This window comes from Cervus elaphus, chromosome 8, assembly GCF_910594005.1.
Source record: "Cervus elaphus chromosome 8, mCerEla1.1, whole genome shotgun sequence".
NCBI classification, from domain to species: domain Eukaryota; kingdom Metazoa; phylum Chordata; class Mammalia; order Artiodactyla; family Cervidae; genus Cervus; species Cervus elaphus.
In genome coordinates, this window is record NC_057822.1 from 54,783,558 (window position 1) to 54,809,848 (window position 26,291).

General features: G+C 40.1%; 1 long non-coding RNA gene across 2 annotated transcripts in view; it reads left to right on the forward strand.

The window, feature by feature from the left end:
* The window catches only part of LOC122698862, a 126,248-nt gene that overhangs the window by 74,847 nt on the left and 25,110 nt on the right, over window positions 1-26,291 (forward strand). For both annotated transcript variants that reach the window (XR_006342443.1, XR_006342442.1), the window contains exon 3: window positions 12,170-12,389. This is a non-coding gene — a long non-coding RNA (uncharacterized LOC122698862). The remainder of the gene's footprint in view (window positions 1-12,169; window positions 12,390-26,291) is intronic.

A 26,291-nucleotide genomic window follows, 5' to 3' on the forward strand; every position in this document is an offset into this window, starting at 1 on the left:
TTTTCCAAGGAGTCAGTTGTTTGCATCAGGTGGCCAAAGTATTGGAGTTTCAGCTTCGGTATCAATCCTTCCAGTGATTATTCAGGACTGATTTCCTTTAGGATGGACTGGATGGATCTCTTTGCTGTCCAAGGGACTCTCAAGAGTCTTCTCCAACCCCACAGTTCAAAAGTATCAATTCTTCAATACTTAGCTTCCTTTATAGTCCAACTCTCATATCCGTACATGACTACTGGAAAAACCATAGCTTTGATTAGATGGACCTTTGTTGACAAAGTAATGTTTCTGCTTTTTAATATGCTGTCTAGGTTGGTCATAACTTTTCTTCCAAGGAGCAAGCATCTTTTAATTTCATGGCTGCAGTCACCATCTGCAGTGATTTTGGAGCCCCCCAAAATAAAAGTCTCTCACTGTTTCCACTGTTTCCCCATCTACCTGCCATGAAGTGATGGGACCAGATGCCATGATATTAGTTTTCTGAATGTTGAGTTTTAGGCCAACTTTTTCACTCTTCTCTTTCACTTTCATCAAGAGGCTCTTTAGTTCTTCTTCACTTTCTTCCATAAGGGTGGTATCATCTGCATACCTGAGGTTATTGATATTTCTCCCAGCAATCTTGATTCCAGCTTGTGCTTCATCCAGCCTGGCATTTCTCATGATGTACTCTGCATATAAGTTAAATAAGCAGGGGGACAATATGCAGCTTTGACGTACTCCTTTTCCTATTTGGAACCAGTCTATTGTTCCATGTCCAGTTCTAACTGTTGCTTCCTGACCTGCATACAGGTTTCTCAAGAGGCAGGTCAGGTGGTCTGGTATTCCCATCTCTTGAAGAATTTTCCACAGTTTGTGGTGATCCACACAGTCAAAGGCTTTGGCATAGTCAATAAAGCAGAAATAGATGTTTTTCTGGAACTCTGTTGCTTTTTCGATGATCCAGCGGATGTTGGCAATTTGATCTCTGGCTTATCTGCCTTTTCTAAAACCAGGTTGAACATCCATTAAAGGAGTTAAAACATTACATTGTAAAAATATCCACTTATACAAAAGAAGACAGTAAGGATGAAGAAACAGAAAGGCATGAGAAATATAGAAAATAAAAAGCAAAATGGAAAATTAAGTTTAAGCATATCTGACATAAAATATAAGCAGACAGATATGAATGTGAATGAATCTATAGAACAGCCATCCAAGCAGAATATTGTTTTCCTCAAGTGCACATGGAACATTTTTCAGGATAGACTATATGCTAGGTCATTAAACAAGGCTCAATAAGTTTCCAAGGATTGAAATAATAGAAAATATATGCTCTCCAACCAAATGGAATGAAATTAGAGATCAATAACAAGGAGATTTGGAAAGTTCACAAATATGTGGAAAGTAAACAACACTATTCTAAATAACCAGTGGGTCAAAGAAGAAAGAGCAGTTAGAAAGTACTTTGAGCAGAATGAAAATAAAAACTATTAAAAAGTGTATGCCAACAAAATAGATAACTTAGATGTAATGGGCAATTTCCTAGATAGATACAGATTACTGAAACTGACTCAAATAAAAAGTAAAGATCTGAATAAATCTATAACAGTAAATTTCACTAGCTATCAAAAAAATTCTCACAAAGTCTAGAACCAGATACCTTCTCTGGTGAATTCTATCAGACATTTAAAGAAAAATTAATGATAATGCCTCATGACTCTTCCCAAGAAAAGAGAACAAAGGAGATTGTTTTGTATAAGGCCAGTATTAACCTTATATCAAACCCAGATGAAGATATTTCACAAAAGAAAGCTACATATCAGTATGCCTTATGAATATAAATACAAAAATCCTCAACAAAATGCCAGCAAATTTATAAAAAGGATTTCACTCCATGACCAAGTGAGATTTATTCCCGGAATGGTTGGCTTGACATTTGCGTATTAGTTAGTATAATGTAATAGCAATAGAGCAAATGGTAAAAATCAGTCACCTCATGCTGAAAAAGCATTTGACGAAATTAACATCTTGTAATGATAAAACATTCAATAAACTTGTCTTAGAAGGGAACTTCTTCAACCTAATAAAAGGCATCTACAACTGTACTGAACTTAGGAAAAAGACAAGGTTGTCTTCTCCTGCCACTTGCATTCATCATTGTACTGGAGGTTCTAGACAAAGCAATTAGGCAAGAAAGAGAAAAGACATCGACATTGGAAAAGAAGAAGTAAAGCTATTTATATTTGCATATCACATGATTTTTTATTTTAAAAATCCTATGAAATCTATTAAGAGACTGTTAGAATTAACAAGCTTAATAGGTATATTCTTCCAACAATTTCCTGATATAAACTGAGTGTCCAGCAATTAAATTTGATTCTGACACTAACCACTCAGACTCCAGAAGTTAACAGTTCACTCCCACAAGACTGCTCCCACTTTAGATACCAGCTTCAACTGGGGTCCCTTGACTATTCACACATCTGCCCAGCTGACTAAAATTTTGGGGGTTACCATGGCCCCATTCAGATTTGATAATTTGCTAGAACAACACATAACTCAGAAAACACTATACTTACGATCATATTTTTTAAAATAAAGTTTTAAATAAACCCAGGAACAGATACATGGAAACGATGCATAGGACGAAGTATGGAAGTGGGGATACAGAGCTTCCATGCTCTCCCCAGGAGCACACCATGCCCAGCACATCATGTGCTCATGAATCCAAAAGTTCTCCAAATCTTGTTCAAGAGCTTTTATCAAGGTCTCATTATGTAGGCATAGCTGATTAAATCATTGGTCACATGATTAAACTCAATCTCTAGCCTCCCTCTGCTCCCCAGAGGTTAGGAGGTATGGCAGCAAGTTTTAGCCCTCTGATCATTGTGTGGCCAGCTCCTTCCTTTAAACTCTCCAAGGATCTGCCATGAGTCACATTATTGTGATAAACTCAGTTATGGTTATAAAAAACAAAATAACTCTATCACTCAGGAAATTCCAAATGTTTTTGAGCTCTATGCCAGCAACTAGGGACAAGGACTATATATAGTCCTTGAATTATACTACACTGGCCTGAATTATACTACAGGCCCTGAATTATGCTATAGGCAGGAATCCACTAAAAGAACACTAGACTTAATAGACAAGTTTAGTAGAGTTGAAGGATACAAGATTAATATTAAAAAATCAATTGTATTTTATATGGTAGCAATAAACAATCAGAAATGAAATTAAGAAAACAATTCCATGTACAACAACATCCATAACAATACAATAGGTAGAAGTTAAACATTGGGGTGCACGTGTCTCTTTCAGATCTGGTTTCCTCAGTGTGTATGCCCAGAAGTGGGATTGCTGGGTCATATGGCAGTTCTATTTCCAGTTTTTTAAGAAATCTCCACACTGCGATGAACATTGGGGTGCACGCAGCACTGTTTATAATAGCCAGGACATGGAAGCAACCTAGATGCCCATCAGCAGATGAATGGATAAGGAAGCTGTGGTACATATACACCATGGAATATTACTCAGCCATTAAAAAGAATTCATTTGAACCAGTCCTAATGAGATGGATGAAGCTGGAGCCCATTATACAGAGTGAAGTAAGCCAGAAAGATAAAGAACATTACAGCATACTAACACACATATATGGAATTTAGAAAGGTGATAACGATAACCCTATATGCAAAACAGAAAAAGAGACACAGAAATACAGAACAGACTTTTGAACTTTGTGGGAAAATGTGAGGGTGGGATATTTCAAAAGAACAGCATGTATACTATCTATGGTGAAACAGATCACCAGCCCAGGTGGGATGCATGAGACAAGTGCTTGGGCCTGGTGCACTGGGAAGACCCAGAGGAATCGGGTGGAGAGGGAGGTGGGAGGGGGGATCGGGATTGGGAATACATGTAAATCCATGGCTGATTCATATCAATGTATGACAAAACCCACTGGAAAAAAAAAAAAAAGTGAAAAAAAAAAAAAGTTAAACAAAATTAAGTGCTTGTACATTGAAAACTACAAAACATTGTTGAAAGAAATTGAAGAATATCTAAACATACGCATCTCATTTTCATGGGTTATAAAATTTATTATTATTAAAATTGCACTACTCTCCAAACTATCTACAGATTCAGTGCAATCCCTATCAAAATTCCAACTAGGTTTTGTGCAGAAGTTGACAGGTGGACTCTAAAATTCTTATGGAAATTCAAGAGACCCGGAATAACTGAAGAAATTTTGAGGAGGAAGGGCAGAGTTAAGAAGACATTATACAAAGCTGCAGTAATCAAGACAGTGTGGCATTGAGTTAGAAATATAGATCATTGGAATACAAGTGAGAGTCCAGAAATGAAATCTTTAACTATGGTCACTTTATTTTTGACAAGCATGTCAAGACAATTCAACATGGAAAGAATAATCTTTTCAACAAATGGTATTGGGACAATTGGATATACACAAATAAAAGAAAAAAGTTGGACTCCTACCTCAAATTATATATAAAAATGAACTCAAAATGGACCAATAAACTAAAATTAAGTGCTAAACTATAAAACTCTTAGAAAAAAACACAGGAGTAAATGTTCAGTTCAGTTCAGTCCCTCAGTCGTGTCTGACTCTTTGCAACCCCATGAATCGCAGCACGCCAGGCCTACCTGTCTATCACCAACTCCCGGAGTTTACTCAAATTCATGCCCATCGAGTCGGTGATGCCATCCAGCCATCTCATCCTCTGTTGTCCCCTTCTCCTCTTGCCCCCAATCCCTCCTAGCATCAGGGTCTTTTCCAATGAGTCAACTCTTCGCATGAGGTGGCCAAAAGTACTGGAGTTTCACCTTCAGCATCAGACCTTCCAATGAACACCCAGGACTGATCTCCTTCAGGATGGACTGGTTGGATCTCCTTGCAGTCCAAGGGACTCTCAAGAGTCTTCTCCAACACCATAGTTCAAAAGCATCAATTTTTTGGCGCTCAGCTTTCTTCACAGTCCAACTCTCACATCCATGCATGACCACTGGAAAAACCATAGCCTTGACCAGACGGACCTTTGTTGGCAAAGTAATGTCTCTGCTTTTTAATATGCTATCTAGGTTGGTCATAACTTTCCTTCCAAGAAGTAAGCGTCTTTTAATTTCATGGCTGCAGTCACCATCTGCAGTGATTTGGGAGCCCCCCAAAAATAAAGTCTGACACTGTTTCCACTGTCTCCCCATCTATTTCCCATGAATAAATGTTAGTGACTTTGAATTTGGCAATGATTTCTTAACTATGGCTCCAAAAGCACAAGCAACAAAACATAAAATAGATAAGCTGCATTTCATCAAAACTAAAATCCTTTGTATATGAAAAGATACTATCAACTAAGTGAAAAGATAGCCCACAGAATGGGAGAAGATGTTTAAAAATCATATACTTGATAAAGATTGTATCCAGAATATATAAAAAGTTCTTGAAACTCAATAATAAGACAGATAATCTAATTTAAAAAAAGAACAAAGGACTTGAATAGACATTTTTCCTGTGAAGATATACAAATGGTCAATAAGCACATGAAAAGATGCTCAATATTATTAGTCATAGGAAATGCAAATCAAAACCACAGTGATAAATACCCTTTAGACACACTAATACGGTGTCATAGGTTGAATTGTATCTCCCCAAATTCATATTTATTTGGAAATAGTCATGGTAGATGTAATTAGTTAAGATAAGGTCATACTAGAATAAGGTGGGCCCCCTAATCCAATATAGCTAATTTCCTTACAGAAAGGGGAAGTTTGGACACAGACTGCACACAGGGAGAGCACCATGTGAAGACTGGAGTTTTGCTATCATAAGCCAGGGAATTTTCAGAAGCTAAAAGAAATACCCTAGGGTCTTGAAAGGGAACATGATCCTGCACACACCTTGATCTTGGCCTTCTAACTTCCAGAACAGTGAAACAATAAAATTCCCATTGTTTAAAACACTCAGTTTATGGCACTTTGTTACAGCAGCCCTAGCAAAACAGTATAATAAAGAAGATGAACAATAATAACTGTTGGTGAAAATGCAGAGCGATTGACACCCTCATACTTTGCTGATGACAATGTGAAGTGCAATCCTTTAGAAAATAGTTTGGTAGTTCCTCTATATGTTAAACATACAGTTGCCATATGACTTGGCAATTACACACTTAGTTATATAGCCCAGAGAATTGAAAACAGGCATTTAAATAAATGCTTGTAGTTGAATGTTTATAGAAGCATTATTTGAAATTACCCAAAGGTGGAAACAACCCAAATTTTTATCAAATGTTGGGCAAATAAACAAAATGTGGTATATCCCTACAATGGAATATTATTCAGCAATAGAAATGAATTATAGATACATGCTACAACACTTAAAACCTTAAAAGCATTTCACTCAATGAAAGAAGCCAGTAACAAAAGATCACTTATTATTATTATTTTTTTATTTTTTTCAATTATTTTTATTATTTGGGGGCTAATTACTTCGCAACATTGCAGTGGGTTTTGTCATACATTGACATGAATCAGCCATGGAGTTACATGTATTCCCCATCCAGATCCCCCCTCCCACCTCCCCCCCCCCCACCCGATTCCCCTAGGTCCTCCCAGTGCACCTGACCCGAGCACCTGTCTCATGCATCCCACCTGGGCCGGTAGTCTGTTTCATCATAGATAATATACATGCTGTTCTCTCGAAACATCCCACCCTCGCCTTCTCCCACAGAGTCCAAAAGTCTGTTCTGTACATCTGTGTCTCTTTTTCTGTTTTGCATATATGATTATCATTACCATCTTTCTAAATTCCATATATATGTGTTAGTATGCTGTAATGATCTTTATCTTTCTGGCTTACTTCACTCTGTATAATGGGCTCCAGTTTCATCCATCTCATTAGGACTGATTCAAATGAATTCTTTTTAATGGCTGAGTAATATTCCATGGTGTATATGTACCACAGCTTCCTTATCCATTCTTCTGCTGATGGGCATCTAGGTTGCTTCCATGTCCTGGCTATTATAAATAGTGCTGCGATGAACATTGGGGTGCACATGTCTCTTTCAGATCTGGTTTCCTCGGTGTGTATGCCCAAGAGTGGTATTGCTGGGTGATATGGCAGTTCTATTTCCAGTTTTTTAAGAAATCTCCACACTGTTCTCCATAGTGGCTGTACTAGTTTGCATTCCCACCAACAGTGTAAGAGGGTTCCCTTTTCTCCACACCCTCTCTAGCATTTATTGCTTGTAGACTTTTGGATAGCAGCCATCCTGACTGGCGTGTAATGGTACCTCATTGAGGTTTTGATTTGCATTTCTCTGATAATGAGTGATGTTGAGCATCTTTTCATGTGTTTGTTAGCCATCTGTATGTCTTCTTTGGAGAAATGTCTGTTTAGTTCTTTGGCCCATTTTTTGATTGGGTCATTTATTTTTCTGGAATTGAGCTTCAGGAGTTGCTTGTATATTTTTGAGATTACTCCTTTGTCTGTTTCTTCATTTGCTATTATTTTCTCCCAATCTGAGGGCTGTCTTTTCACCTTACTTATAGTTTCCTTTGCTGTGTAAAAGCTTTTAAGTTTCATTAGGTCCCATTTGTTTATTTTTCTTTTATTTCTAATATTCTGGGAGGTGGAAGACCACTTATTATATGATTTTATTTATATGTGTAGTGTAGTGTTAGTCACTCAGTCATGTCTGACTCTTTGCGACTCCATGGACTGTAGCCCACCAGGCTCCTCTGTCCATGGGCTTTTCCAGGAAAGAATGCTGGGGTGGGCTGCCATTTCCTTCTCCTTTGGTTTATTTAACATGCCCCAAATAGGTAAAACTGTAGAAACAAGAAGTAGATTTGTGTCTTCCTAGGACACAGTAGTGCATGGTAGGTAGGGTTGAGGATGTGGGAAAGGTTGGGAAGAATGGGCTGTGACTCGATGAAAATATTGTAAACTTAGAGTGTAGTGATTCTTGCACAACTTTGTGGATACACTAAAAACTATTGAGTTGTACACTTTAAATGAATGAATTTTATGGTGTGTGAATAAAAACATTTTAAAAAAAGCAGTCCTTGATCCTAAACTACCCACCTGAGCTCTTCCTGAAATGTAAGAAACCAAGAAAAGAATAATGTTGATTTTAAAAAAGAAAAGAAAGGTAATTGGAAAACTCCCATGATATACTAGTTATAGGAGGTCTAAATTGTGTAGATGTATATGTGGCAATGGTAGTCTTTTAAGACAGAACAGTATTATTGTCTTGCCTTGATATTTTTAGAAATGCTGTGTGTGTTAGCAAAACACTTTGCAGTCTAAGTACATTTTGTGGGTGAGCATTTCCTTAGCTCTTAGAACACCTCAGAAGTGCTAACATAACTGAGCAACCCTGGGCCAGTCCTTCTAGGAACCTCCTTGTCCTGTGTTTGAAGGGGAAACACTCTAGATAATCTCTAGGACCACCTCTCATCCCAAATATCTGCAGCCAATACCTTGTGTCTCATACATCACTCTGAGAAATAAGCTGGCAGAAGAAGAGCTGGGGGCCTTAGAATCACCTCGGGGGGAACATGTTAGAAACAGAGATGCTTGGTCCCACCCCCAGAATCCCATTTGCTTGGGTGAACCTTAGGAATTAGCATTTTATAGATGCATGCCAAGCAATTCAGAAACACTGTCAGGAATCTCTGGAAACTAGTTGCCCCACCCCCCAAATCAGAGGCCCTCTTTATCTCCTGTGCTTAATGAGATAAGAGAGACACCTCAATCACCATGTGTTACCTCTATTTCCAACTCTTGAACTAAACCTCTTTCTTTTATTTAATCTTTTTAAAGTTAGTTAATATCACCATTAATTTGCTTCTCTTTATATGCCGAACACGTGGAGTACGTGGTTAAAAGATCCTGCTCACTCCACTTAGGACGTGTGGGTATTACTGATTGAGAAATAGCTACAATTTTACTTTTCACCTACGAATGGGAATCACAGGACATCAGGGAGGCGATATGTTATATGAAATTATAGTCAGTTATGTGATGCTGTGTTTTGGCTCCCTCTGAAATTTGACTCTGAGGGGAACATAGCTTAACATAGATGGCACAGAAAGAAGGAAGTAGGGAGAGATACCAGTTATTCCATTGGCTGAAATAACTTTCAGGCTTTAGGGGTAGCTTTGTTCAGATGTCATGTATGGATGTGAGAATTGGACCATAAAGAAGGCTGAGTGCTGAAGAATTGATGCTTTTGAACCGTGGTGTTGGAGAAGACTCTTGAGAGTCCCTTGGACTGCAAGGAGATCCAACAAGTCAATCCTAAAGGAAATCAGTCCTGAATATTCACTGGAAGGACTGATGCTGAAGCTGAAGCTCCAGTACTTTGACCACCTGATGCAAAGAGCTGACTCACTGGAAAAGATCCTGATGCTAAGAAAGATTGAAGGCAGGAGGAGAAGGGGACGCCAGAGGATGAGATGGTTGGATGGCATCACTGATTCAATGGACATGAGTTTGAGCAAGCTCTGGGAGTTAATGATGGAAAGGGAAGCCTGACGTGCTGCGGTCCATGGGGTCGCAAAGAGTTGGACATGACTGAGTGACTGAACTGAGCTGAACTGAACTTGTTCAAATGTCAGGAAAAAAGAAGCCACTTACCTTAAAACGAGATTCATTTTCATTTGAATCATTCTTTAGATTCAAAGAGAAGGGATTCAAGTCCTTACTGTCTATCCTTATACCCTTAACAATAACTCACTTAGGGTTTACTATGTTCAAGGCATTGTTCCAAGAGCTTTAGCTACATAAACTCACTTAATCTTCACCACAGGTCAGCTGGTCATTATTATCCCCATTTTAAACATGAGGAAATTGAGACAGAGAGGCTAACTAGATTGCAAAGACTGCAAAAGAAGAAGACCAGAGAGCAGGATGTGAATCCAGGCAACAAGTCACCAGAGTTCATGAAGCATAAACACTAAATTTCAGCCTTATTCACTAGGGTCAACTATGCAACAGAATACAATGTGATTCTCATTCCTGGATTAGTTAAATCTTTAACCACATCAGGATATTATTGTGTAGATTTGTCTTTAATGAAAGGGGCTTAAGGTTCAGCTGGTGAAGCATAATACTAAGTTTGATCCATTAACTGAAATATTATTCTCTGTGAAATGAAGGGATAACTCATATTCTGTTAGGAGTGACTGCCTTTACAGAAATTCCAATTGAACATTATTCTCATCCTTTCTCAAGAAACAACCCTTAGTAAATATGGATTTTTAGTAGAATGCATTTAACACTAACCTGAACACTCCACGTTTTAATTATATACCCTTCCTTCCATGTTCAGGGGCTCCGAGATTCAGAATTGACCTGATTCCAGAAAGTGAATTCAAAGTGCTAGAAATTTGTTGACGTGGAAATCACTACACACCCATTGTAAGAGATCTTTCTCACTTGGTACTTTTCATTTAAGGACTCTTAGAAATGAACAAGTTTTTGGACTAAAGATGTAGTCTATCAGAAAAAATTACATGTTGCTTTTCTGTATTTCCATTGTGTTTCCCTGGTGCTTCAGACGGTAAAGCATCTGCCTACAATGCAGGATACCCAGGTTCGATCCCTGGGTCAGGAAGATCCCCTGGAGAAGGAAATGGCAATCTACTCCATACTCTTGCCTTGAAAATTCCATGGATGGAGGAGCCTGGTGGGCTACAGTCCATGGGGTTACAAAGAATTGGACATGACTGAGCGACTTCACTTTCTTACCTTTCTTTCTGTATTTAGCTTTTGGATGTATGCAACCATTTAGCAGGCATATTTATTTATTTTTCTCTTTTTTAAAAATATTTATTAGTTGGAGGCTAATTACTTTACAATATTGTAATGGTTTTTGCCATACATTGACATGAATCAGCCATGGGTTTACATGTATTCCCCATCCAGATCCCCCCTCCCACCTCCCTCCCCACCCTATCCCTCTGGGTCTTCCCAGTACACCAGCCCTGAACACTTGTCTCATGCATCCAACCTGGGCTGGTGATCTGTTTCACCCTTGATAATATACGTGTTTTGATGCTGTTCTCTCAAAAGATCCCACCCTTGCCTTCTCCCACAGAGTCCAAAAGTCTGTTCTGTACCTTTGTGTCTCTTTTTCTGTTTTGCATATAGGGTTATCGTTACCATCTTTCTAAATTCCATATATATGCATTAGTATACTGTATTGGTCTTTATCTTTCTGGCTTCCTTCACTCTGTATAATGGGCTCCAGTTTCATCCATCTCATTAGAACTGATTCAAATGAATTCTTTTTAATGGCTGAGTAATATTCCATGGTGTATATGTACCACAGCTTCCTTACCCATTCGTCTAGCAGGTGTATTTAAAACACCCATTATGCAGAAAGCAATATGATAGGTATTATAAGGATGACTCTTGTCCCCCAAAGTGATTTCTGTCTTGTATGGGAGATGAGATTAAAAATTGTAAAACAAGACACAGAGTAGGTGATGATTTATGAATAATATAATTAGTGACTCTGGTCATTCAGAGGAAGAGGACTCGGGCAGTAAAGGGAAGCCTCTGGCCGATAGTTTCATTTGAGAGGACAGTGAAGGCAGGGTAGGATCTAGACACAATGGGACTGGGGAGAAAGATTGAACTATTTTAATTGAATCCTCAGAGTGGATTGGAAGCTCTAGCAATAAGTTATTATAAAGCAGGGACTTTGTCTGTTACATGATCAGGGATCCCTATGCCAGACACAGACTAAAATGAGAAAGGAAGGATGGAAAGAAGAAAGAAACTAGTCAGTCTGATCCCTAGGAAAGGAGAACATAGGGGCCAACTGACTCGATGGACCACTCTGGTCCTTCAAGCTCTCAAGCTTTGTACTTCATTTAGGATGAAATATGGCCACATCTGATGAATGACAAAAGAATGCAAGTGATCAGCAATCACCATTTCCTTGTGAATTGACAACATTCTGAACTAAGGGCAGAGTGTCAAATGTACATAGATATTAAATTAAACTATAAGATTGTTGAAATGACAAAGGTATTATCTGAAAACATCATTTTGTTAAACAATGTTCAAATGATGAAATGTTTGAATTATTGAAACAAGTATATTTAGATTATTAAGTAAATATAACAATGGTTTCTCAAAATCTCTCTCTCTCTCTGCTCTTCTTAGGAGACTATAACATGTTGTGTCTAAAGATTTGTCCTGGGAAGCCATAAAATCCAATATCTGAATTCAGTATGGCCATATAGAAGAACAAGAGTTGCCTCTTATTCTTCACTCCTACAGCCAGAAGGGCAATCACTCTTCATTGAAAGGACTGAGATGTACTCAAAACTCATCTTTCCTCTTCAACAATGAACACTGATGTCAAAACTTTTTATTGCAAATGGTGAGTACTTTCTCTGAAATTGGATGTCAGTTCTCACTAATGATTTTTTAAACTATAGAAATCAGTCACTGATACACACACACACACACACACACACACACACACACATGCGCACACACACACATATATATAGCAGTCATTATATAATATATGTATATATATATATATATATATATATATATAACATATATAAATTTACTGTTGTTGCTTATTTCTATGAAATTCTTTCCCTTGGCCAGTGTGACAATGTGTCCCCAGTCCTCTGTGCAGATATTTTTCAGCTCTCTTCAAGCTGAGACAAGATCAGTCCTTTGACTTAACCCCTCCCTTGGTAAATAGAACCAGGAAAGCATCTTTACACATGCCATTCTGGTCTCAGCATTTTTAATGTTAGCACCGAAGCAAACAAGGTCAGAGGTAGACTAATGACAATATGAATTTTTTGGATCATTTGCCACAAAGGTTACTCACTGAGTTCTACCATGGAGGGAGTCAGACATTTGTCTGTCGACCTGTATATTGATTTGCACCTTTTTCTGAAAGAGAAGTAGTTTGTTTGCCAGCATGGATGCTTCAGGTAAAATGAATGGCCCTTCAGCTGGTGTGATTTGAGAAACAATGAGATATTTCCTCCACATAATGTTATTTTCCTTGCCCTCCTTCCCCTATACTGCATGAAATTACATCCTTAAAGACACATTCCTATGAATTAATAAGCATCTGGGTCAACCCCCTTATGACACATCATGATGGTGTCAGTCAGCACTCTTTGGCTTGACTTTAGCTGATCAGATCTTAGTTCTTCCTGCTAACTCACTGAGGTGCAGGCACTTTAGAAATCAGAGTTTTGTTGGGTAGGTACTTAAGACACTGCCCATGACTGCAAGTTTCCAGGTGAGGTACCATACAAGGGCCCTTGGTGACCAGGAAAAGGGGAAGAGAGCCTACAGGTTGTACTAGTTTTCTAGGACTGCTGCAACAAAATATCTGCAAACCGGATGTCTTAGAATAACAGAAATTTGTCTCATAGATCTCAAGGCTGCTGCTGCTGCTGCTGCTAAGTTGCTTCAGTCGTGTCTGACTCTGTGCGATCCCATAGATGGCAGCCCACCAGGCTGCCCCATCCCTGGGATTCTCCAGGCAAGAACACTGGAGTGGGTTGCCATTTCCTTCTCCAATGCATGAAAGTGAAAAGTGAAAGTGAAGTTGTTCAGTCGTGTCCGATTTTTCACGACCCCATGGACTGCAGCCTACCAGGCTCCTCCGTCCATGGGATTTGCCAGGCAAGAGTACTGGAGTGGATTGCCATTGCCTTCTTCTCTCAAAGCTAGAATCCAAAATCAAGGACCATACATCCTCAAAGGTGCTAGGAAAGCATCTGTTCCCAGCCTCTCTTCCATCTTTCAGTTCAGTTCAGTCACTCAGTCATGTCCAACTCTTTGCAACCCCAATGAACCGCAGCACACCAGGCCTTCCTGTCCATCACCAACTCCCAAAGTCTACCCAAACCCATGTCCATTGAGTCAGTGATGCCATCTAACCATCTCATCCTGTGTTGTCCACTTCTCCTCTTGCCTTCAATCTTTCCCAACATCAGGGTCTTTTCAAATGAGTCAGCTCTTTGAATCAGGTGGCCAAAACACTGGAATTTCAGCTTCAACATCAGTCCTTCCAAAGAACATTTCTTTACTGGGAAAAAATTTTGTAAAACATATATCTGGTAAAGGACTTTTACACAGGATATACAAAGAATACTTACAGCTTAATAAGGCAAACAGCCAAATTTAAAGATGGAAAAAGAAATTGGCAGATTTCATACCAAAAACATATTCAAATAGAGAATAAGAACATCTAAAAAATGCTCAACATCTTAAAAAATAGTCATTAGAGAAATTAATGCAATTAAAACCAGAAGATACCATTTACACATGCATCAGAATGCCCAAGTTACAAAGACAAATAACATCTCAGGTGTTGGGTGTATGAATGTTCCCTGTGTAATTCTTCCAAGTTTTTTTTTTTAATATGTCTGAATATTTTTCATAATAAAAGCTGAGAAAAAATGTGGTGCTGGAGAAGACTTTTGAGAGTCCTTGGACTGCAAGAAGATCAAACCAGTCAATCTGAAAGGAAATCAACCCTGAATATGCATTGGAAGGACTGCTGCTGAAGCTGAAACTCCAATACTTCAGCCATCTAATGCAAAGAGCCCACTCATTGGAAAAGACCCTGATGCTGGGAAAGATTGAAGGTAAAAGGAGAAGAGGGTGGCAGAGGATGAGATGATCAGGTAACATCACCAACTTAGTGGACATGAATTTGAGCAAACTAAGGAGATAGTGAAGGACGGGGAAGCCTGGCATGCTGTGGTTCTTGGGGTCACAAAGAGTCGGATGTGACAGCGACTGAACAACAACATCACTTATATGTGAAATATAAAATATGACACAAATGAACCTATGTGCCAAACAGAAACATACAGACCTAGAGAACAGACTTGTGGTTTCCAAGTGGAAGAGTGGTAAGGAAGGGATGGAGTGGGAGTTTAGGGTTAGCAGATGTGCAAACTATTATGTGTGGAATGGAGAGGCAACAAGATCCTACAGTATGGCACAGGGAACTCTATTCAGTGTCCTGTGATGAATCACAATGGAAAAGAATGTAAAAAAGAATGTATATATATGTATGGCTAAATCACTTTGCTGCACAGCAGAAATTAGCTAAAAAGTAAATAAATAAAAAAGAAGGCAATGTCAATTCTGCCCACCAGCAGGGAGTAGAATCTCCATTTATGGCATTTGCTGCAGGGCATTTGGGGAGCAAGGCAAAAGAGGAAGTAAATCAGAAGAAAGAGGCAATTGGTAGCAAAGGAATAGGAACTTGAGGGAAATGGGAATGGTGGCCACAGTATCTATGGAGAAGGTTAGCTTTCAGAGAGTAAGTCCTAATAAGAGAAAAGCAAATTCAGATCCATTCTGGGCAAACACCGGTAGTCCAAAGAAAGGCTAAGTCCAAGGTTAATGGGGTTGTAAGATGAGGGAACACATTCAGAAGAGCAGAGAGGGAAGAAGGATCAAGAAAGACAGGGTATTTCTGGGAAATCTGTAGGGAAATGGCAGGCAGGGAGAAGACGAAGACAGCTTCAAGGCACTAAAACACTGGTAAAAATATGAAATGGAAGAAGTGCCAGTCAGGTGACTCAGAAGAGAAAAGGACTCCTCTTCAGGTACTTATGACCTTGAGAAATATGGAGAAAGCCCTGGCAGAAGACCTTAGAGGTGTCTCTACGTTCCCATACTGGTATCAGGGTAGGTGGGCAATCCTGCTTCTCAGTTAAGTCACTGACTAGTATGACTATTTCCAAACCCCACTGCTTTGTGGGATTAAAGGGGACTATCACTGTGCAAATTTACTGACTTTTTATTTTAATTTCAGGAGAAGGGCAGCAGCAGACTAATTATTTGGTGTTAGAAACACCAAGCACGAGACCAGGGTCTGGGGTTAAAAACTGAATGGTAGTTTGGGACAGGGAGCAAATCCATGATGGTGTGCTGGCCAACCTAGTCTTCTATTATGGTGACAAGGAAGGATGGGGCCTGAGGGGTCATAACTCTGTGACTAGCATATTCACATATTACTTGTATGTTTTGATTTATCTTCCAGAAGTGTTTTAATAGAAAACTTAATGAGTTTTGTATACAGAGTTTTAGCCAACATACCACTCTGCAGTGTCTTAGGGCTGACTTCGCACACATGTAAGTCAGCCAGATCTCACGGGTGGATCATTAAACTAGCGTTCTTTTTTTGGCACTCTGATACCTTAATGTGTGACCTTGACCTAAGGCAAGCCATCAATCTGTCAAGAGGAATGAATCCAGGGATAAGGCCTTGCTGCCTCCACTTAAAAGACTATTCTTCAAAAAAGAAGCAATATAATCCCTTCTGGTTTCTGTTTAAAGAAAATCTTATGAGGATTCTAAAGAAATATCTGTGGAGGGCTTTGAGCTCCTTCAATAAAAATGTTTAAACATAACTGCAGTAATTGTGGTAGACAAATACTGCAATATTGTATATCAGCTTTGTGTCTATATTCACATTTTTTTGACTTGGTTTATGTCCAGAGGTCTGCGCAGGTATCAGTTCAGTTCAGTCACTCAGTCGTGTCTGACTCTTTGTGACCCCATGAACCACAGCACTCCAGGCCTCCCTGTCCATCACCAACTCCCGGAGTCCACCCAAACCCATGTCCATTGAGTTGGTGATGCCATCCAACCATCTCATCCTCTGTCGTCCCCTTCTCCTCCTGCCCTCAATCTTTCCCAGCATCAGGGTCTTTTCCAATGAGTTGGCTCTTTGCGTGAGATGGCCAAAGTACTGGAGTTTCAGCTTCAACATCAGTCCTTCCAATGAACACCCAGAACGGATCTCCTCTAGGATGGACTGGTTGGGTCTCCTTGCAGTCCGAGGGACTCTCAAGAGTCTTCTCCAACACCACAGTTCAAAAGCATCAATTCTTTGGGGCTCAGCTTTCTTTATAGTCCAACTCTCATATCCATACATGACCACTGGAAAAACCATAGCCTTGACTAGACGGACCTTTGTTGGCAAAGTAATGTCCCTGCTTTTTAATATGCTGTCTAGGTTGGTCATAACTTTTCTTCCAAGGAGCAAGCATCTTTTAATTTCATGGCTGCAATCACCATCTGCAGTGATTTTGGAGCCCCCCAAAATAAAAATCTCTCACTGTTTCCACTGTTTCCCCATCTATTTGCCATGAAGTGATGGGACCAGATGCCATGATCTTAGTTTTCTGAATGCTGAGCTTTAAGCCAACTTTTTCACTCTCCTCTTTCACTTTCATCAAGAGGCTCTTTAGTTCTTCACTTTCTTCCATAAGGGTGGTATCATCTGCATATCTGAGGTTATTGATATTTCTCCCGGCAATCTTGATTCCAGTCTGTGCTTCCTCCAGCCTGAAGCTTCTCATGATGTACTCTGCATATAAGTTAAATAAGCAGGGTGACAATATACAGCTTTGACATACTCCTTTCCCTATTTGGAACCAGTCTGTTTTTCCATGTCCAGTTCTAACTGTTGCTCTTGACCTGCATACAGATTTCTTAGGAGGCAGGTCAGGTGGTCTGGTATTCCCATTTTTTTCAGAATTTTCCACAGTTTAATGTGATCCACACAGTCAAAGGCTTTGGCATAGTCAATAAAGCAGAAATAGATTTTTTTCTGGAACTCTCTTGCTTTTTTGATGATCCAGCAGATGTTGGCAGTTTGATCTCTGGCTTATCTGCCTTTTCTAAAACCAGCTTGAACATCTGGAAATCCACAGTTAATGTATTGCTGAAGCCTGGCTTGGAGAATTTTGAGCATTACTTTACTAGTGTGTGAGATGAGTGCAATTGTGCGGTAGTTTGAGCATTCTTTGGGATTGCCTTTCTTTGGGATTGGAATGAAAACTGATCTCTTCCAGTCCTATGGCCACTGCTGAGTTTTCCAAATTTGCTGGCATATTGAGTGCAGACAATCACAGCATTGTCTTTCAAGATTTGCAATAGATAGCAAATATTCCATACTGCATATTTAACTCAATCTCATCCTTTAAAACAAGGACATGGAATAGATTTTCATCAAAGCTCAGGGACCAGAACTGTAGGTTTCCCTCACAGTGAGAAGTAGAGGTAAGTGTAGGTGATTCCCCTGTGTCAAATTTTCTAATGAGAACTTTACATGTAATTTGAATTATTATGATACATATTTCAGTGAAATGATTGTCAGTCAATATTATTTTAAGTGTTACTTCCATATTACTTAAAGTTCTATAGGTTTTATATAATTATAAAGGGCTTGGAATTTTTATGAAACATTCCATGACATGATTTTGATTCTAACAGTTTATCCTTGATACTAGTAGTTAACTCAGAGAAGGAGGTCAAGGTGCTAAAAAGGGATACCCATGAACTTTGAAGGAGAAAAGATCATTGGGATTGTGCGTGTGTGTTTCTTTTAAATTTTAAACATGAGGTGGTTATATAAAGGGGATGTCTAGAGGAAGAAAGGATGAAAATGGGCTGAACATTTCAAACAAAGTTCAATGTGAAATCAGTAGTTCGCTCAGAGGAGCTGACAGGGAACAAAGTTGTGGAGGAGAAAAGAGAGCAAAAGAATCAAATCGGGAAACAGTAAAAATAATGATTGGAGTCAGGTGGTAACAATAAAATCAAGAAATGAATCTGATGGGGAAAACCACGGGTAGCTATAGAAGGGGCATTTGAAATAGGAAGTGATGTGAGAGAAGAAGATAATTTTAGTATAGTTAAATAAAGTAGCAGCTATGGGTGTGAAGAGAAAGGCTTAATTTTAAATGTGTCTCAGAAGTAAGAGAAAAAAAAAATTGAGGGCTGGATTGATGAGAAAAACTGGTTGAGTGTTGTATGGTCATGTCAAGCAAGTCTTCCTAGTGTTATGTCCATTTTCGGACACTGTGCTCTCATAGGAGTATTGATGAGCCAGAGGTCATTCAAGACACCAGTGTGGTAAGTAATGTGTCAGTAGGGCCTCCACATAGGGAGTTAGGGTGGGCAGCTGTCCTCAGATGTCTGCCAATGGAAGAAAGACCACACTTTGGCTTCTGTCTTGCTCAAGAGAAAGAAACAGATCCATGGAAAGTTAGAAGGAAGCAGATCTTGCTTAATGTAAATGGTCTAACAATTAGATCTGTCCCTGTAACAGAATGGGCTTCCCTGATGGCTCAGCAGGTAAAGAATCCACTTGCACAGTTGACAAGGGTTCAATTCCTGGGTTGGGAAGATTCCCTGGAGAAGGAAATGGCAACCCACTCCAGTATTCTTGCCTGGAAAATCCCATGGACAGAAGAGCATGGTGGGCTACAATCCAGAGGGTTGCAAAGAGTCAGACATGACTGATACATGTACATGACTGATACAGCACATTTATCTTTATGAATCAATCAGATTAAATACTTGAGAACTTAAAAAAAAAAGAAAGAAAAAGAGATGTCTGTGGAAGTGTAGTTATTTAATAAAATGTGAAAAAAATAGAAGTGTCAAGGATCATAATAGAATGGGCTATTGTAAGGTTTCTCATCTTTGCAAGTATTCAAGTAGAGAATATTCAATAACCCAACTAACTAATAGAATAGTTTCTTTATCTTAAAAATTCCTTTCTGACTAGAGGAACATGTGATTTGTGGACAGTGAATTCAGGTACTCACAGCCTTGATGTTGCACTCTGACCTTCTACCTGGGGACTACTTTCCCAGCACCCTCACCCCTGCTAGGAGGAAAGCAAGACAGACATGCTTCTTAAGACTGTCCTTTTGTCACAGTCTGTTGGTGTGTTCAGTGTCAGCCATTGCTTCCTACTTCTCCTTTCCTATTATTAATTCTTGGCCCCCAAGCAAAAGTTTCTGAAAGCCTTTTCTCCTCCTTATTAATTATAATATAAAATCTGTCAGGGTTCAAATAGAAAACAGACAAATAGTTGAACTGGGTCATAGACTGTAGCCCCCCAGGCTCCTCTGTCTGTGGAATTCTCCAGGCAGGAATAGTGGAGTGAGTTGCCCTTCCCTTCTCCAGGGGATCTTCCCTTAATTGCAGGCAGATTTACCATCTGAGCCACCAGAGAAACCCAGGTAATTAAAGGAGAGTTTAATAAAGGAGCTGCTTATGAAGGTGTAGGCAGGGTTTACAGAAACCAACAAGAGATAGTGCAGTCCCCTAGGACTTGCGTTATGGGGACCTTTACCATACACAAGATTGTGTCTGAAGGTTGAGGAATGGAGCTATTTCAGACCGTAGAGGGTGGTTATAAGGAGAGGACTGCATGCAAGGAGTTTGCAGCTAACACATAGCAAGAGAGCCAGGAGAAGAAACAGCTCAACCTCACTCTTCTGCTGGTGCCTCCCACAGCTAAACCTGACAAGTAAGCTAGGAAAGAGGGAAGTGTGCTGGTGAATATAAGGGTCAGCCTCCTGGGGCACAGAGCAGGGTAGAGCTGAGGAGAGAGTGAGTCTGGAGGGGCTGATGGAAGAAACCACAGAAAGCAAATTCTTTTTTAGGAATGGCTGGTGCTTGAGCCGTATCTGTACTGTTAGGAATGTGGCAGTGAGTCTTGAAAGAGCTCAGGGCCTCAGCCCTCTGCTAGTCCCCTAAGCCCATGTCTGCCAGAGTCACAGCTCTCTGCAGAGTTTTTTCCTGATGGTGTTTAGTGTCCTTCACCTTCAAGGAAAGAGCACTAGCAATTTTATAGAAAGAAGGACATGTAGAAGTTCTTCATTTTGGTTAAGCATTAGAGTTTCCCCACCTTGGAGCAGAGTAGAAATGCTTAGACAGAAAGGTAGATTTACTATGAAGTAATTGAAGCCAAAGCTTGGGGCCCCTTTCTTGCTTGGGTCTCTGAGCATTAAGGGTTGAGAATGTTCTAAGTGGAGAGAGAAGTCAGATTGCATTTCTATTTAAGCATTTCTGGTAAATTGCCTAGAGAAGTCAGAAAAGGTGGATCTGGACTTCCAAGGCTCCTGTAATTTGTCAAGAACCCTTTTCTTATCCAATAAATTTTAAATTTTGTACCTAATTTTCTATTTGTAATTTTATCTTTTTTTTTTTCTTAAAAAGGATCAACCAAATAATATGAACTTTAGCTTCCACAAGACTGGGATCCACTTCACCTGCATGGAATTTTAATTATAATCAAACTAGGTCAGAAGTCAGTTTATAATGTAGGGATGTGGATGGCTTCAAAGTCCCTTCCAGACAAAGGGACTTTGTTAGGGAAGCAGGTGGAAAGTATATGCACCAGCGAGAAGGAGCATATGTGCAGGTGGTACCTATGGATACAAAAATGGCTCCCGTCTACTAGTAGACAAGCATCAAGGAATTGAAGTTTACCCTTCACTGCCTTCTCCCTACAGCTCCATCTCTCTCTTTCACATTAGTGTTCCTTGAACACACATTTTATGTGAGACACCTTCATCTCTTAACCACATCTAGAGCTTTTGGTCTCTTTAATCAACTTTGTTTCACTTCCCCTAGCACCGCTTCTATCCCTTGATGCTGCCATTCTCAACTAGAGAGAGTGAGTGAATTGCTGAAAGTAATAGATTGGTAATGAGCTCAGCAGTGTTTGAACTCAGGTTCAAACTGATCTAGGAATCCATGCTCTTAACCACTGTGCCAGTGCTTCTCAGAGCATGTGGCATTGGCCAGCTGCATCAGGGTCACCTAGGGTGCTTGTCAAAGTGTAGATTCTTGGATCCCAATTCATATCTGCTTAAATGATGAGCAGCAATCTGTTTTATGAAGATCTAGTGAAGGAATACTCCAAGCAGAGAAAACAGCAACTTCTGAGATAGGAATAAGCAAGGACCAGAATGAAGGCTAGTGAGACTGGAACGCAGGGAGACCAGAGAGTTAGAGAGGGCCAGATCATGAGGATCCAGAGGCTTTGGATATTTCATTTAGTTAGACAGGAAGCTCTAGATCAGTTATAAGAAGATGAGTAATAACTCCTGCCTTACAGTTTAACAGATGGCAGCTGCCTACTGAAGAACTATGGAGTTGTGCCCAGCCAGAGCATTTCTCTGAATCAGGAGAGGCCAGGGATGAAATCTTGTCATTGGAATGGGAGCAGGAGTGATTTATGAGTCACTCCTGTGATACTCCAAAAGTATCAAAGGAGCAGATGTGTCTGCTTCACTCTCTCTTCCCCCTTCTACCAGCTTGTTTTTGTTAAGTCACTAACTTCTGTCTGACTCTTTTGCGACTCCATGTACTGTAGCCTTCCAGGATTCTCTGTCCATGGGATTTTCCAGGCAAGAATACTGGAGTGGGATGCCATTTCCTTCTCGAGGGGATCTTCTCAACCCAGGGATCAAACTGGTGTCTCCTGCATTGGCAGGTGGATTCTTCACCACCAAGCCACCTGAGAATGTTTTCCTTTAAATAATTTTATTTATTTGTTTATTTTTGGCTGTGCCGGGTCTTTATTGCTTGATGGACTTTTCTCTAGTTGCATTGAATGGGGGCTATTCTCTAGTTGTGGTGCACAGGCTTCTCACTGTGGTGATTTCTCTTTGGGAGCATGGGCTCTAGGGCCTGTGGGCCTCAGTAGCTCAGCACATGGGCTCAGTAGTTGTGATTCCCACCCTCTGGAGCACAGACTCAGTAGTTGTAGCACAGGGCTTAGTTGCTCTGTGGCATGTAGGATCTTCCTGGACCAGGGATGGAACCCATGTCCCCTCAATTGACAGGTGGATTCTTTCCCACTGAGCCACCTGGGAAGGTTAACTCCACTTATTGACGATAACGGCTTTGCCCTGTCCGCTCATGGCAATGTCAAGGTACTCTTATATGGGACTACTAGGTGAGCAAGAAATAAAATTCATGTTACTCAGATTGGGGGCTTCCTTGTTATAGTAGCTACTGTTACCTTAAACAATGCAAGTCACAGGACTTATACTTTGCCAAGGTCACACTGGCTGCTGTATGGAGAATAGCTTGGAAACAGTAGGGGTGGCAGCAAAGGTGGAGCAGGGAGACCAGTTAGGTAGTCTTAATGGGACTAATGGTGACTTAGATTTGGTTGGTGGCCCTGGAGTACTGTAAAGTGGAGCTACTAGGTACATTTTGAAAGACTTGTCTCTGAAGCCAGCTAGATACATGGGTGGATTAGATGGTGGGTATGCCAGCAGAGAGAAGCCAAGGACTGTAATGTTAGCAGCTTGAAGTCACTGAATAAAAGAAAAGAGATTCCATTTTTCTGAGATGGAGACCAGAACTCTCAAAACCCTCCTCAGCTTACAGTTCTCCTAGTCAGCTCAGCCTGCCCTGAACAATCCAGCTGTGGCCCTTGGCCATGTTATTTGTCACCTGTGGCTTCATCCATACTCTAAAGACCCCACGTGTATTTCACATAATGACACTAAAAGGAAAACTTGACGTACACATTTTTCAGCCTGGACAACTGACAACTTAATAAAACGAAACTGCTAAACATGACAAAAGGCAGTTTTAACCTCAAATGGGTTTGACTTACTTTTCTCACTCTTATTAGGGTGGAGGACAGATAGGGAAGGATGGTGTCTTTCATGTCTGCAGTTGGGAAATAAGGTGATGCTGCTAATAATAAGGTTTCTGTTAGTTCTGGGCTGGCCTTGACTTGGAGTATGATTACAACACACTTTATGACCATAACAGCTCTGGCAGGATTTATGTTTATTGCTTCCTTTCCTTGTGTCCTCTGAATGTGAGTCTACCCAGAGTCACAGTATTTCAGGGCAGGATTCTGTCTGTTTACCTTCTTTTGCACTGGGCTTCACTTCCCATGATGCCTCTGATAGAACCGAGTAACTAGGACCTTTGAAAAATAATGCTCTCTGAAAGGGGGACAGGAAACAGGGAAGAGAGATTGTATGAATGAAAGAGAGATGTGAAAGAAAGAGGGGAAATATATGATCACTGGTCATTTATTTTTCAGTTAATCAAAGAGATTATATATTTGGGTTTTACATTTAAGGCCTTTGCTTCACTGTTCTATGAGCTCAAGAGGGAAGTATTAGATATGGTCATTAACCTTAGGAGGCTTAAAGTCCAATCAAGGATACCCGATGCAGATGGAACAGTGATTCTCTAACAGGATTAGACTAGTAATGCTGCAGGGCTTGGAGACAAAGCTGCTCTGTCAGGCCCCAAGAGGGTAGCTATTTTGTATGGAACATGGTCATGGGAGGAGCCCTGTGTCTACCTGGGGACAGTAAAAGAGAACCCCTAGAAAGGTCAGATACCTGGAACTGGTCCCAAAAGACAAACTTTGCATGTGAATACATATTATGTTTTAGGAGGAGTCCTGTAGTTTTTTTCCTGTCACTATTAGGACTTGAGTCTTTGTTGATCATCAGTAGCACCCATAAATCCTTCCTAAGTGAACAATGCAAAGAAATAGAGAAAAACAATAGAATGGGAAAGACTAGAGATCTCTTCAAGAAAATTAGAGTTACCAAGGGAACATTTCATGCAAAGATAGGTACAATAAAGGACAGAAATGGTATGGACCTAACAGAAGCAGAAGATATTAAAAAGAGGTGGCAAGAATACACAGAAGAACTATACACAAAGACCTTAATGACCCAGATAACCACAATGGTGTGATCAGACACCTAGAGCCAGACATCTTGGAATGCAAAATCAAGTGGGCCTTAGGAAGCCCTAAAAACAAAGCTAGTGGAGGTGATGGAATTCCAGTTAAGCTATTTCAAATCCTAAAAGATGCTGCTGTGAAGGTGCTGCACTCAATATACCAGCAAATTTGGAAAACTCAGCAGTGACCCCAGGACTGGAGAAGGTGTTTTCATTCCAATCCCAAAGAAAGGCAATGCCAAAGAATGTTTAAGATACTGTACAATTGCACTAATCTCACATGCTAGCAAAGTAATGCTTCAAATTCTCCAAGTCAGGCTTTTACAGTATGTGAATTGAGAACTTAAAAGATGTATAGGCTGGATTTACTAAAGGCCGAGGAACCAGAGATCAAATTGCCAACATCTTTTGGATCATAGAAAAAGCAAGAGAATTCCAGAAAAACATCTACTTCTGCTTCATGGACTATGCTAAAGCCTTTGACTGTGTGGGTAACAACAAACTGTGGAAAATTCTTCAAGAGATGGGGGTACCAAACCACCTTACCAGTCTCCTGGGAAACCTGTATGTAGGTCAAGAAGCAACAGTCAGAACCCCACATGGAACAATCCACTGGTTCAAAATTGGGAAAGGAGTATGTCAGGGCTGTATATTGTCACTCTCCTTTTTTCAACTTATATGCAGAGTACATCATGCAAAATGCTGGGCTGTATGAAGCACAAGCCGGAATCAAGATTGCTTGGAGAAATATCAATAATTCGATGACACCACTCTTATGGCAGAAAGTGAAGAGGAACTAAAGAGCCTCTTGATGAAAGCGAAAGAGGAGAGTGAAAAAGGGGGCTTAAAACTCAACATTCAAAAAACTAAGATTATGGCATCTGGTCCCATCAATTCATGGCATATAGATGGGAAAACAATGGAAACAGTGACAGACTTTATTTTCTTGGGCTCCAAAATCACTACAAATGGTGACTGTAGCTATGAAATTTAAAGAAGCTTGCTCTTTGGAAGAAAAGCAATGACAAACCTTGGCAGCATATTAAAAAGCAGAGCTTACTTTGCTGACAAAGGTCTGTATAGTCAAAGCTATGGTTTTTCCAGTAGTCATGTACAGATGTGAGAGTTGGACCATAAAGAAGGCCGAGTGTTGAAGAATTGATGCTTTTGAACTGTGGTGTTGGAGAAGACTCTTGGACAGCAAGAGCCCCTTGGACAGCAAGAAGATCAAACCAGTCAATCCTAAAGGAAATCAATCCTGAATATTCATTGGAAGGACTGATCCTGAAGCTGAAGCTCCAATACTTTGGCCACCTAATGTGAAGAACCAACTCATTGGAAAAGACCTTGATGCTGGAAGAGATTGAAGGCAGGAGGAGAAGGGGACGACAGAGGATGAGAAGGTTCGAAGGCATCACTGACTCAATGGACATGAGTTTGGGCAAACTCAGGGAAACGGTGAAGGACAGGGAAGCCTGGCATGCTTCAGTCCATGAGGTCGCAAAGAGTTAGACATGACTGAGTGACTGAACAACAACAACAACCATACGCATGTATAAGTGGAACTAAGCAAAGTCTCCAACTCTGACATAGGAAGAAAAGGGATTGAGGGTGAAAGAAGAAGGTAAAGAAAGGGGAAGCTCATTAAATATTCTTTGAAAATCTATTTCTGCTGATCCACCATTTCTTATTCTTCCACCCATGCCCTTGTCTCTTCCTTTCATACACACTATGTAAT